At 50.9% G+C, this 10,384-nt stretch overlaps 1 long non-coding RNA gene across 1 annotated transcript; it reads right to left on the bottom strand.

Moving 5' to 3' along the window:
• Nucleotides 1–4,166: 4,166 nt before the first annotated feature.
• On the bottom strand, nucleotides 4,167–7,404 carry LOC131810071 (uncharacterized). The gene is made up of 3 exons (XR_009345393.1): nucleotides 7,192–7,404; nucleotides 6,471–6,808; nucleotides 4,167–5,389 (listed from the first exon to the last, which is right to left on the bottom strand). It is a non-coding gene; the product is annotated as an uncharacterized LOC131810071 (long non-coding RNA).
• Between the last annotated feature and the right edge of the window lie 2,980 nt (nucleotides 7,405–10,384).

Below are 10,384 nucleotides of genomic sequence, written 5' to 3'. Positions count from 1 at the left end.
AAACTCCATTTCCCAGAGCCCCTCACCCACCACCCACCCACCCACCGGTAGCCTCTGCTTGACTTTGGAAACTGTCTTTCACCAAGTCCCTGCCTTGACTGAGATCACTACTCCCCACCCCCCACCCCAAGCCCCAAGCTGCTTCCTGGTTCCCAATGGGAATTCTTGGGTCCCTGAAAAGATATTCAAATGTCAGGGGGAGTGGTGGGAATTTTCTGGGAAAAGGCTTATAACTTCCATTACATTTTTGAAAGAATCTATGGCTTCTCCCCTCAAATAAAAGAAACCTGCTTGTGGAGGTTCAAATTCCTTATGGGATCCGAAACCATTTACTCTGGGCTCAGTCCAGCTTCCCCAACTCAGTTCCCAGTGCTTCCCAAACTTGCTGGTCACAAGAATGACCCGAGGCACTGGGTAATAATTCAGCTCCATGTCGGCCCCTCCCCTGTGGATTCTGATTCAGAAAATCTGGTGGTGATGCCTGGGGGTGAAGGGAGCCCCAGGAATCTCTACTGAGCAGGGAGGACCTTCTACTGGGGAAACACGGGGCTATAGTCAGGCAAGGGCCCTCCTGTCTCCATACTTTGCATACAGTGTGGTTCTATTGGAAATTTGTGCCCATTTCCCACCCCCACCCCCATCCCCCATACTGATAAATCCCCATTTATCCTTCAATGTCCAACACACATGTCAGCACCTTGGGCAAAGTCTTCCCTGGTCACGCATGAGCGGGTGAGGTCAAGACCAAGAGGGCCTAGATGCATGGCTTTAACTGAGAGATGTTCCAGCCTTTCCCTGGACAGTGGAGTGGCTGGTGTTGGGGGTGGGGGTGCTGTGCTCCCCTGTCTCACCCTTTGTGTTCCAGGGCATTCAGATCACGGGTTGTAGTGAGGTCCCTGCCAAGGCTGTCACGCCCCCCCCCACCCCCCCAAGGGGAAGGGGAGTGTGAGGGGCCGGGCCTCCAGTCTGAAGGCCTTGCCAGTAAGTGGCACCTCGGACTGGAGCTCACATGACCAGAGTTTGGTCAAATCGCCCCACCGGCTGCAGGGGAGGCTGGGAAATGTAGTTTTTAGCAGAGTGGGCCTGTCGCCTGCTGTTTGTTCTCTGAGAGACCTGAAGCAGACATTTATTAGGCACTTACGGGGTGCCAGGCATTAAGATGGCTACTATCCTAAATCACCTTTTTAAACTCTTTGCAAGTATTTAACCAACACCAGGACAGCTAGGAAAGGGCTTAGGTGGGATCCAGACCCCCTGAGGCATGTCCCACTGAAGTCCTCACCCGCAGGTGGCTTAGATTCTTTCCTTTTCCTTCTTTCCTTCCTTCCTTCCCTCCCAAATTTATTTATTTATGAGAGAAATAGAGCACACCGGGGTGGAGGAGGGCAGAGGAAGAGGGGAGAGGGAGAGGGAGAGACGCACACTCTGTGGAGCCCGACGTGGGGCTTAGTCTCAAGACCCTGAGATCCTGACCTGAGCCAACACCAAGAGTCAGGCGCTCAACTGACTGAGCCCCCCCACCCCCACAGGGGACCCAAGTTAGATTATTTTCTTTGCATGTCTGCCTCTTCCTCCCACCCCACTGAGGATATGCTTAATAGACATTAGGCTAAGTGGTCAGAGTGGGATTTTTAAGTTAGCTTGTGAAAATGACATAATGTCACCTCATTGGCTATTTTTGGTTACCCCCCACCATGCCCCATGAGTGAAAATTAGCTCTCGGGCCCTGTAAGAGGTCAGGCAGAGTCTGGGCGCCGACCTTAGGGATATGACATAGGATTAGATGAATCCTGAGCCCCTCGCAAACCCTAACGTGCTGTATTTCTCTGCCACTCAGTCATGATAACTGAGAGTATCTCCGCCCTTCCACTCTGCAAGCCTGGGCTAAGTGCTTCCCCGTCCAGCCAGCGAGCACCCAGCCATGTCCCAACGAGGCCCCTGCAACATGTGTCCTGGGAGAAAAAGGTGGGCAGGAAACACATCAACACGAAAATACACAATAACAGCGCAGACGGAGATGGGAGCTAGGAAGAACACGCGTGAGGACAAGATGAGACAGGCACGCCTGAGGACCAGGGGAGGTGTCACTGAGCAGGTGACAATTCACTAGAGACCTTTATGAGGGAAGGGGCAGCTGGGAAGAGCTTCCCTCGAGGAGGGACCATGTCCAGGGCTGGAGTTTCTGAAGTTCCCAAAAGCAGCCAGGGAGGCAGAGCGGCTGGGGAGAGACAGAAGACGAGTTAGGGCTGCTGGCCCAGGCAGGGTTGCACAGTGAGGCGCTGGGACCTGTTCTAATGGGCCCATAGGTCTCCCTCTGCTATGAGCAATTCTACATAGATCGTTGGACAATTATCCCAGCTGCTACGTAGAAGGTGGGAACTTCCCACATGATGGGAAGATTTTTGGTTGGTCATCCGGAGATCGGACAGAGGCTTCGGGTGGGGTGATGACAGTGGACCCGAGAGGTGGGGTGTCTCTGTTCCAGAGGTGGCCCACAGGCCTTGCTAAGAGAGCTTCTGTCTAGGTAACTACTGTCTCCTCATCTCTTATGTATTACTACTTAGTCATTACACTCCTCCGAGTAGAGGAATCACAGCACAGCACCACGGTGGCGGTCAGTGTGACCTCCTACCTACCCAGGTGCTCAAAGGCTGCATCTCTTTGATTCCACAGATACTCATACTCATGGTTGAGCTCATCACATGGGCCTTAATCACTCTTCCGGTAGTAATCCCTGGAGATAATCATGGACGCGGGTCCTGCTTCCATCAAGCTCAATCCCATTGGAGAGACAGACAGTGAACAAATAAATGTAAAATGACACCTGTGAGGAGACGTACACAATCTCAGGATCCACCGGGAATAGCCTTTGAGGAAGGACTATAGGAGCTGAAACTGGAAGGGAGGAGTAGGGTGAGGGATGAAGAGCATGTGGACAGTGTTGATAGCATGTGCAAAGGCTCTGGGGCATGAAGGCTGGTGTTCATTCCAAGAATCTTTACTGAGCAGATAACAGGGAAGGTAAGACAGGGACAAGAGTGGGTGGGTTTTTATCGGAAGACAGAGGCATTCCCTTACCATCTTTGGATCATCTGTGAGAATCAGAAAGCAGATCCAATCTTTGGAAAGCAGAGGGGATTTGATAAAGACATTCGAGAAACAATATTCCCAGACTCTTCCTGATTTGAGGGAGAGCTATGTCACTAAAAATGCATATTTAACCTAGAGATGGTAAGTTTTATTTGAAGCCAATTGTTCATATGAATGACCCAAGTTCTTCTGAAATCTCCCTACTAGCCTCAAATTCAGATAGCATGTAAAATCGGCCTAACATTTTTAAGCAGCCAGGACGCTGGCATCCTTGGATAAGATTCCTGACCCACGACCAGAGAGGAAGAATGTCCCAAACACTTATTCTTCTATGGTTTCATCCTTGTGAAAATTTCAGGGCAGTCCAAAGCCGGCCCCAAACTATTCAAATTCAGTTCAAAGGAGAACTTCGGTATCTCTAGATCCTGGGACCTTGCCTGTTAAATTTTTCTTTTTTTTTTTTTTTTTTTTTTTTTTTTTTTTTTTTTTTTTTTAAAGATTTTATTTATTTATTTGACAGAGAGAAATCACAAGTAGATGGAGAGGCAGGCAGAGAGAGAGAGAGAGAGGGAAGTAGGCTCCCTGCCGAGCAGAGAGCCCGATGCGGGACTCGATCCCAGGACCCTGAGATCATGACCTGAGCCAAAGGCAGCGGCTTAACCCACTGAGCCACCCAGGCGCCCTAAATTTTTCTTTATTAAAAAAAGAAAGTGCCTCATTAGGCTCGGGAGAATGAACTACCCGTTGCAATACAGATGACACTCTTGGCATTCTTTTTTTCTTTTACTCTTAACTTGGAGCACCTAAAAGAAATTAAGCCTGGACGCATGGGTGGCTCAGTGGGCTAAGCCTCTGCCTTCTGCTGAGCAGATCCTTGCATTGGGCTCTCTGCTCAGCAGGGAGCCTGCTTCCCCCTCTCTCTCTGCCGGCCTCTCTGCCTACTTGTGATCTCTGTCTGTCAAATAAATAAATAAAATCTTAAAAAAAAAAAAAAAAAAAAAAGAAAGAAAGAAAATAAGCCCAATCTCCTACCCACCCCTGCCCTGCTTTTTTAAAGAGTTCCCTGGGGAAAAATTGCCACTTTGCAAAACCCGTGAAATGCCTGCCTGTTAGAAAAAACCTTTCTGCAACCTGAAGCAATATGAGTGTAAAAGTAAAATGAAAACACAGACAAGAAACCAGAAGAAGGGAAGTGCTTAAACACATACCGCTTTAAAATTAAAATAATTTTTTGTCAATAAAGAAAATAACCGGGACCTGACTTAAAAGAGAAGAGGAAAAAAGTGCAAGCAGAGTCAGGGCACAAATATGAACATATTTTTCAATGGAGAAGAATGGGGGCAGGTAGGTGGGAGGTGAATTAGTGCCCAGTCCCAGATGTGTGGATACCAAACGAGATCCCATAACCTTCAAGTCTGGGAATTTATCCCAAGGAAATAATTTGAATGAATGAAGTGAGTTACTACATACACGCACAGATGGTTCTCATCTCATTATTTGCCGTGTTTTAAAGAAGTTAGACTTGACTCTGGCAAGAATGGGAGCAGGGTGTTAGGTGTGAGTCAAATGGTCCAAAGGCATTCGGAGTCGGCGAAGGTGTGGAGGATGGGTTTGGCGCGGGAAGGTGGTGGGTTGAGTGGTGGTGAGTCGGTCTAGATAAGAGATAAGGGAGGTCTGACTAAGGCTGTAGCCTCAAGGTTGGAGAGGAGAGATGAGTCAGTGAGATATATAAAGGGTCGTTTAGTCAATGAGATATTTAAAGGATCGTCCACATGTGCATCGGGTGAGGGAGGGGAAGATTCTGGAACGATAGTCAGTTGGGGTGGATGGTGGTGTAACCGAGGAGGGTGGGGGAACAGGTGAGTGAGTCTGGTGTCTGTCTGCCTGTCTGTCTGTGTGGGGGCTGGAGCGGAGGGACGGAGGAAGGAGGCAGCTCTGGGGTATGTCAAGTTGGAGCTCCCCGCAGAATAGACAGGGGAATCCGTCCAGGAGAAGGTGAGCGGAACTGTGGGTCTGGGCTGAGAGAGGAAGGAGGCTGGAGATAAAGAACGGCAAATAAATGTTTCCCAGAAGAATTGTAAGGTCATCAGTGGCTTCGTCCTTTTTTATCTTGGTCTTCTTCAAGCTGGGTCCTTCCAAGCAGCCCACGCTCTTGACTCTGTTCTGGAAGGTCTCTGCTCCCTGAGTCAATGACCGCGCACGTTCGTCACCTTTCCTTAGTTCCAAACTTGTTTCTGTCCTTTCCATTTTAAAAGTTATTTAAAAAGGCAATAGTGCTCCCTCAAGGAATCCATTTTTCCTGTAGGAAAAAAAAAACACCTAGAAAATACAGATCATTAAACAGAAAAATTCAAGTCCCAGAGCACGCTGGTGTATATCCTTCCAACCCGTACCCTTCACGCGCCACCTGCTCATTGGTTCGGCTTCCTCTCCATCACGTGTGTCCGGGCACACGCTTCCAATGATCATTTATCACCACGAAACCTGAATAATTATTTGCATCGTTGTATCTCTTAAAAGCTGAGTAGCTCAATGAATGTATTCTTACAGACGGACTTTTACCCAAATGAGACCAGTTGGTAGGTAACATTTTAGAGTGTGTTTTCCTCGTGCATGAATGCATCCCAAGTGCCCTTTACATACTCGTGCCAACTTGATGCTCCTTAGTATTGAATTTAGCTGTACGGCTGAGCCTGAATTTATCTAAGTCCCTGACTGTTGGATATTTGAAGTATTTCCAGTTTTCCTCTGATCTACTGTTTTCAACATCTCCATATATAAGCCTTTGCCTGCTTCTCTCATTATCTCCTAAAAATGGAATTGTTGGGTCCAAACTTTGCCAGATATTCAGCTTTTGATGGAAGTCGGCAAACTGTCTTCCAAAAAACCCACCAATTTACATTTCTACTTTTTTTGCTTTATTTAAAACTTTGTTCCTATCATAAAAACAGGGTCTATCAACTATAGACAGAAGACAGATAAGCAAATAGAGAGACGTAAGGAGCCTATAATCCTGGGGTGCAGCTTTGTAAACCCCTCTTAGGAGAATCAGTCCTGGGTTCGTCTAATAGAGGCCCTCGGGAGGCTGACTTTGGTTGGAGGTACAAGTTCGCCATCACAGGCTGTGTGGTTTTAGGTGAGTTACTTACGTCCCCAGGCTTCTGTTACTCAGCTGGAAACTAAAAGGTGGCAGTGGGAGTGTGTACAGGTGGTCTTAAGGGTACATGACAAGCATCTCACCCAGCGCCTGGCAGGTTCGAAAGTCTTGAGCCAAGCTCCTATAATTCTGTTCGCACCTTGCTTTCCTACCCTGCTTCTACATACGAACATCTTCCATTTGTGCCCAGCAGACACTGGTAGCTCTGATCTTTGACACGAACCTTGGGCGTGTAGCTCCCGTCACAAACACCACCCACGGTATTTTGCTGGCATCCAGTTTTCGATTGGTCCTGGCCAAACTCGGTCCAAGCTCCTTCTCCTGCCTGCCTGCCCACCCCCCCCCGAGTTACCCACTGCCTCCATCCTCCACGGTGCCCGGGCAGAAACCACCAGAACCTCCCCTTTCCCTTCCACAGTGAACTGGGTTTCCCCTCTGTCATTGCCCTACGCCGAGTGCGACTGCAGTCAGAAGGACCTCGGCTGAACTCCTGGCACTGCTGCTCCCATACTGTGTGGCCACAAGCAGCGGCTTCACTCCCGTAAGCCTCAGCCGCTTCGTCTGGAAGATGGGGTGAGAGCCAACCTGCCGCTTAGGTAGAGTAAGGCAGCAGGTGCTCAGCATGTCCAAAGGGGGAGCTGCGGTTAGCCTCCTTATCACGATTATCACCCTCTGGTGCTCTCTGGCCTTGACAATGGGTCAGGTGCAGCTCCAGGCCACTTATGGCTCTGATATGACCTTGAAACCCACCCCCACCTTCCACCTTTCCTGGCCTGAATGTCACTGTGCTGCCGGGATGACCTCTCCATGGCATGTCTGCAGTGTGTCACTCCGCTCAAGCCTCTCAATGGCTCCCAGTCACCAGCAAACTAGATCCCGAATTGTCTTAGCACAGTTTCCACCATCCTGTGTCTCCTTCTAGCCTGGGCACTCCTCCGCTGTACCTGCCCAGACCGGCGTCCCTCTCTCTGTCTCTGCACCAGCCTTCTGTCTGTCTGCTCGCTTTCCCACCTGTCCGTGATGGCCCCGCCACTGCGACAACAGCGTTCCCCAGCACCCCCAGCCTGGCTCAGACTGCCTCCTGGAATGGCCTTCTCCCACCGGCTTCTGGAACATTCTACTCCCCTCCCCCAAGCCCCACACGTGGTGTGCCCTTCTCTGCATCACATGCAGGGCGACACTGGGCCCTTCTTGACAGCAGATGCCCTTTTCGTTCACCGCTGCCCCCACCACCCCCGTGCCCCCAGCTCCTGCCACAAACCCTCCATGTTTGTTTTTTAACCGCACTGTTAATAAATAACATTCTTCTGGGAGGTAGCTGTACAAAAGTTTACCCACAGGCCAAAGGTTTTACAGCGATGGTTTACCTGGCTTGAGACTTACTCTGAGATGAAAAGGGCAAAGAATGGCAAAGCCCCCCCCCCCCCCCCGCCTCTCAGGGGAGATGATGTGTCGGTGGACGCCCCACACACGTGCGCTGGGATGCGTGCACACAGGGACTGTCCCGTGCGGGGCTTCGTGCTGGTGGGGGGAGCATGGAACATATGTTGTCTGTCTTTCTGAGCCCCTCGAGGCAAGAGAGCAGTCGTAGGGAGGCTTGCCCACTCTCCCTCTGGGGCAGGTTAAGAGCCGCCCTACAAAGGGAGGGGTGAGGCTGAGCGCGCCGCCTTGCTTTCCCAGAGGCATGTAAGTTTCAAGAAAATCTGTTTCGTCCTGTTGAGAAAGATGATGCAATGCGTCTAGAAAGGAAGTGGGGAGTTGCCTACTACTACAAGCTAAGGAATGTCACGTCGCTGGAGTGCTCTCCACATTCCCAGAAATATGCCTTGGTTAAAAAGGAGGTGGGTGACTCAGTGTTGCCCTGGCTTTGGACAGATTAACCACGGATTTATAATGAGGACAGGATGGCGGAAAGCGCCCATTGGTGTGAGTTGCCAAGACCCCGGGCGGTGTGTCCCTGCACCTGGGGGCTGCTGTGGCCCTGGGCGTGTGGGGCCGAACCCAGGAAGCCCAGCACAGTTTAATGAGAGGAGGAGTAAGAGGCCCTCCTCTGTCTGCCTTGCGGTTCCAAACTATATTCATGTGCCTACCAAACTCCCTGAGTTCAGACATGGTTCTGATTATTTGCTCTGCAGAACTGGGGGTGTGTGCCAGGTATGGGGGGGGCGTGTCTATCCTTAGAACAGGTTCCCGTAATATGATTCTTCTCTTCTTTTCAGAGAAATTGGAGCTTTATTCTAACTTGGCTATTCCTTCCTGGTCTCCATATTTCCTCCCTCCCTCATTCTCCAGATGAAACCTTTTTCTAGGTAGAAAGACCTGGAAAATTAGTGCAAAGGCAAGAATTTGGCAACTGTGTCTGAAAATGAAGCCTATGCTGTGCAGGAGTTCTATGATGTTCTAGAAACCAGCCCCCTGGCCCTTCCTACCCGCCTGGCCACCGGGCTAATGAGCCGTGAGCCGGGACCAGTGGCTAGCTTGCACTGCAGAGGTTCTGGGCTTTCCAGGGGTCTCCTCTGAGCCGCAGTCCCCATGCACCCAGGCCGCATCCAGCCAGCCTCTCAGGAGTGACCGTTCCAGGGCCTGGAGCCAGACGCAATGCTGAGCTGTGGGCGCCTCCCAGGCTCTGTTTACAAACTTCTACTTCCAAACACACATTTACCCACCTGGAAGAGAGAAATCTTGGGCAGATTGCCCAAGGTTGCGAATAGGAAGAACCTCACTTCCACTAAAGGCAAGGAAGAGCAACACCATCTCCGAAAAATCCTTGAGATCCCACCAAACAAAGACTAGTGACCAGAGGCCGGGAAGGAGGCAGGTGGATGACTGAGCCCTTCCCACCGTGCAGCCAGCGGAGACGGCTCCTAAACTCACGATCATGGAAACTCCCTGCTCCGTGCCTCGATGCTTTTTGTTTGTGTGGCTACTCAATCAATACAGAGAGAGCCTTTCTGTATCACCTACCTTGGTGGGTAGATTTGGCACGGTGACATGGGATCCAGAGGTCGAAGGCTTGGAGCTGGACAGGTGGTTTCTGGCTCCCCATTTTCCAGCTGTGAAAGTCGGACCCCATTATTTAGCCTCCCTGGTTTGACTCTCTACATTTAAGGCTTAGAAATAACGACAGCCCCCATCTCACAGTGTTGTGAGTAGGACATAATAATGTCCTAATTTTGTAAAGTGCCCACAACGGTGCCTGGCACACATGCAACGATGCTTGGCAAGTCAATAGATGCCAAGATTCCCTCCGCGGGGAGCGCTTATGACCAGGTAGTGCTTTTCCGTGCGGGGGTCTCCATCCCAGGCCTTTGCGGCCTCAAGTCTTGCACCATGGAGTCTCAGGGTTCGATCCCACAGCTCTACCAGAACCGAGTGTGAAACGACAGAGCCCAGCAAAGAGCAAGGGAAGTCAGAGCCCAGGTGAGACTCAGAAGGCACAGAAGGGAAGGTCCGCCATCAAAGATGCTGTCCTGAAACGGCGAAGCTTGCACGTTCGTTCCGAGTGAAAGATTCAGATGATGGGGGAGGGGCAGTTTGCAGCCCCACATCCCGGAGGAGTGTGCCTTCTAAGGGGAAATCAACTTTTGGAAACTCTATTCTTCACCTCTTCCAAACACCTGCTGGAACAGAGTGCTGCTGAGATCTGTCATTGCCTGGGTCGTGATGGGCAAGAGCTGGAGAACCCCCTGACCCCGGGAAGACTGGAGGGAAGAAAGCTGGACACTTAAACTGCATCCCCACCGCGGCCTGAGGCTGCCACCTGGGGCCGTCACACCTCTGCTGCCTGGTTGTGTCACGGTGAGACACCCGGGGCCCCGTGCTCAGAGGTGACCCATGCATGGGGTTTAATGCTCTGCAATCCTGGTCTTGAACTTAATAATTTAATCCTTGACTTTGTGGTTTGTAAGTGAAGTTCCATGGGGGTGATGGGGCATGTGTCGGGGACTTGAAGCTTCACATGCAGCCATGTCTGCCCCCTTCCCTGTCCTCGGGTGTCCCTGGGGGACCAGATCCCCTTCTCTGTCCCTGTCGAGGGACCACTGACACCCCCTGCCCCCAGTGGGACCTAGCCCAGGGGACTTGGAACATCGCCCTCAACACACACACACACACACACACACACACACACGCATGCAC

This window comes from Mustela lutreola, chromosome 10, assembly GCF_030435805.1.
Source record: "Mustela lutreola isolate mMusLut2 chromosome 10, mMusLut2.pri, whole genome shotgun sequence".
NCBI classification, from domain to species: Eukaryota; Metazoa; Chordata; class Mammalia; order Carnivora; family Mustelidae; genus Mustela; species Mustela lutreola.
This window is presented reverse-complemented; position numbering and strand designations above follow the sequence as displayed.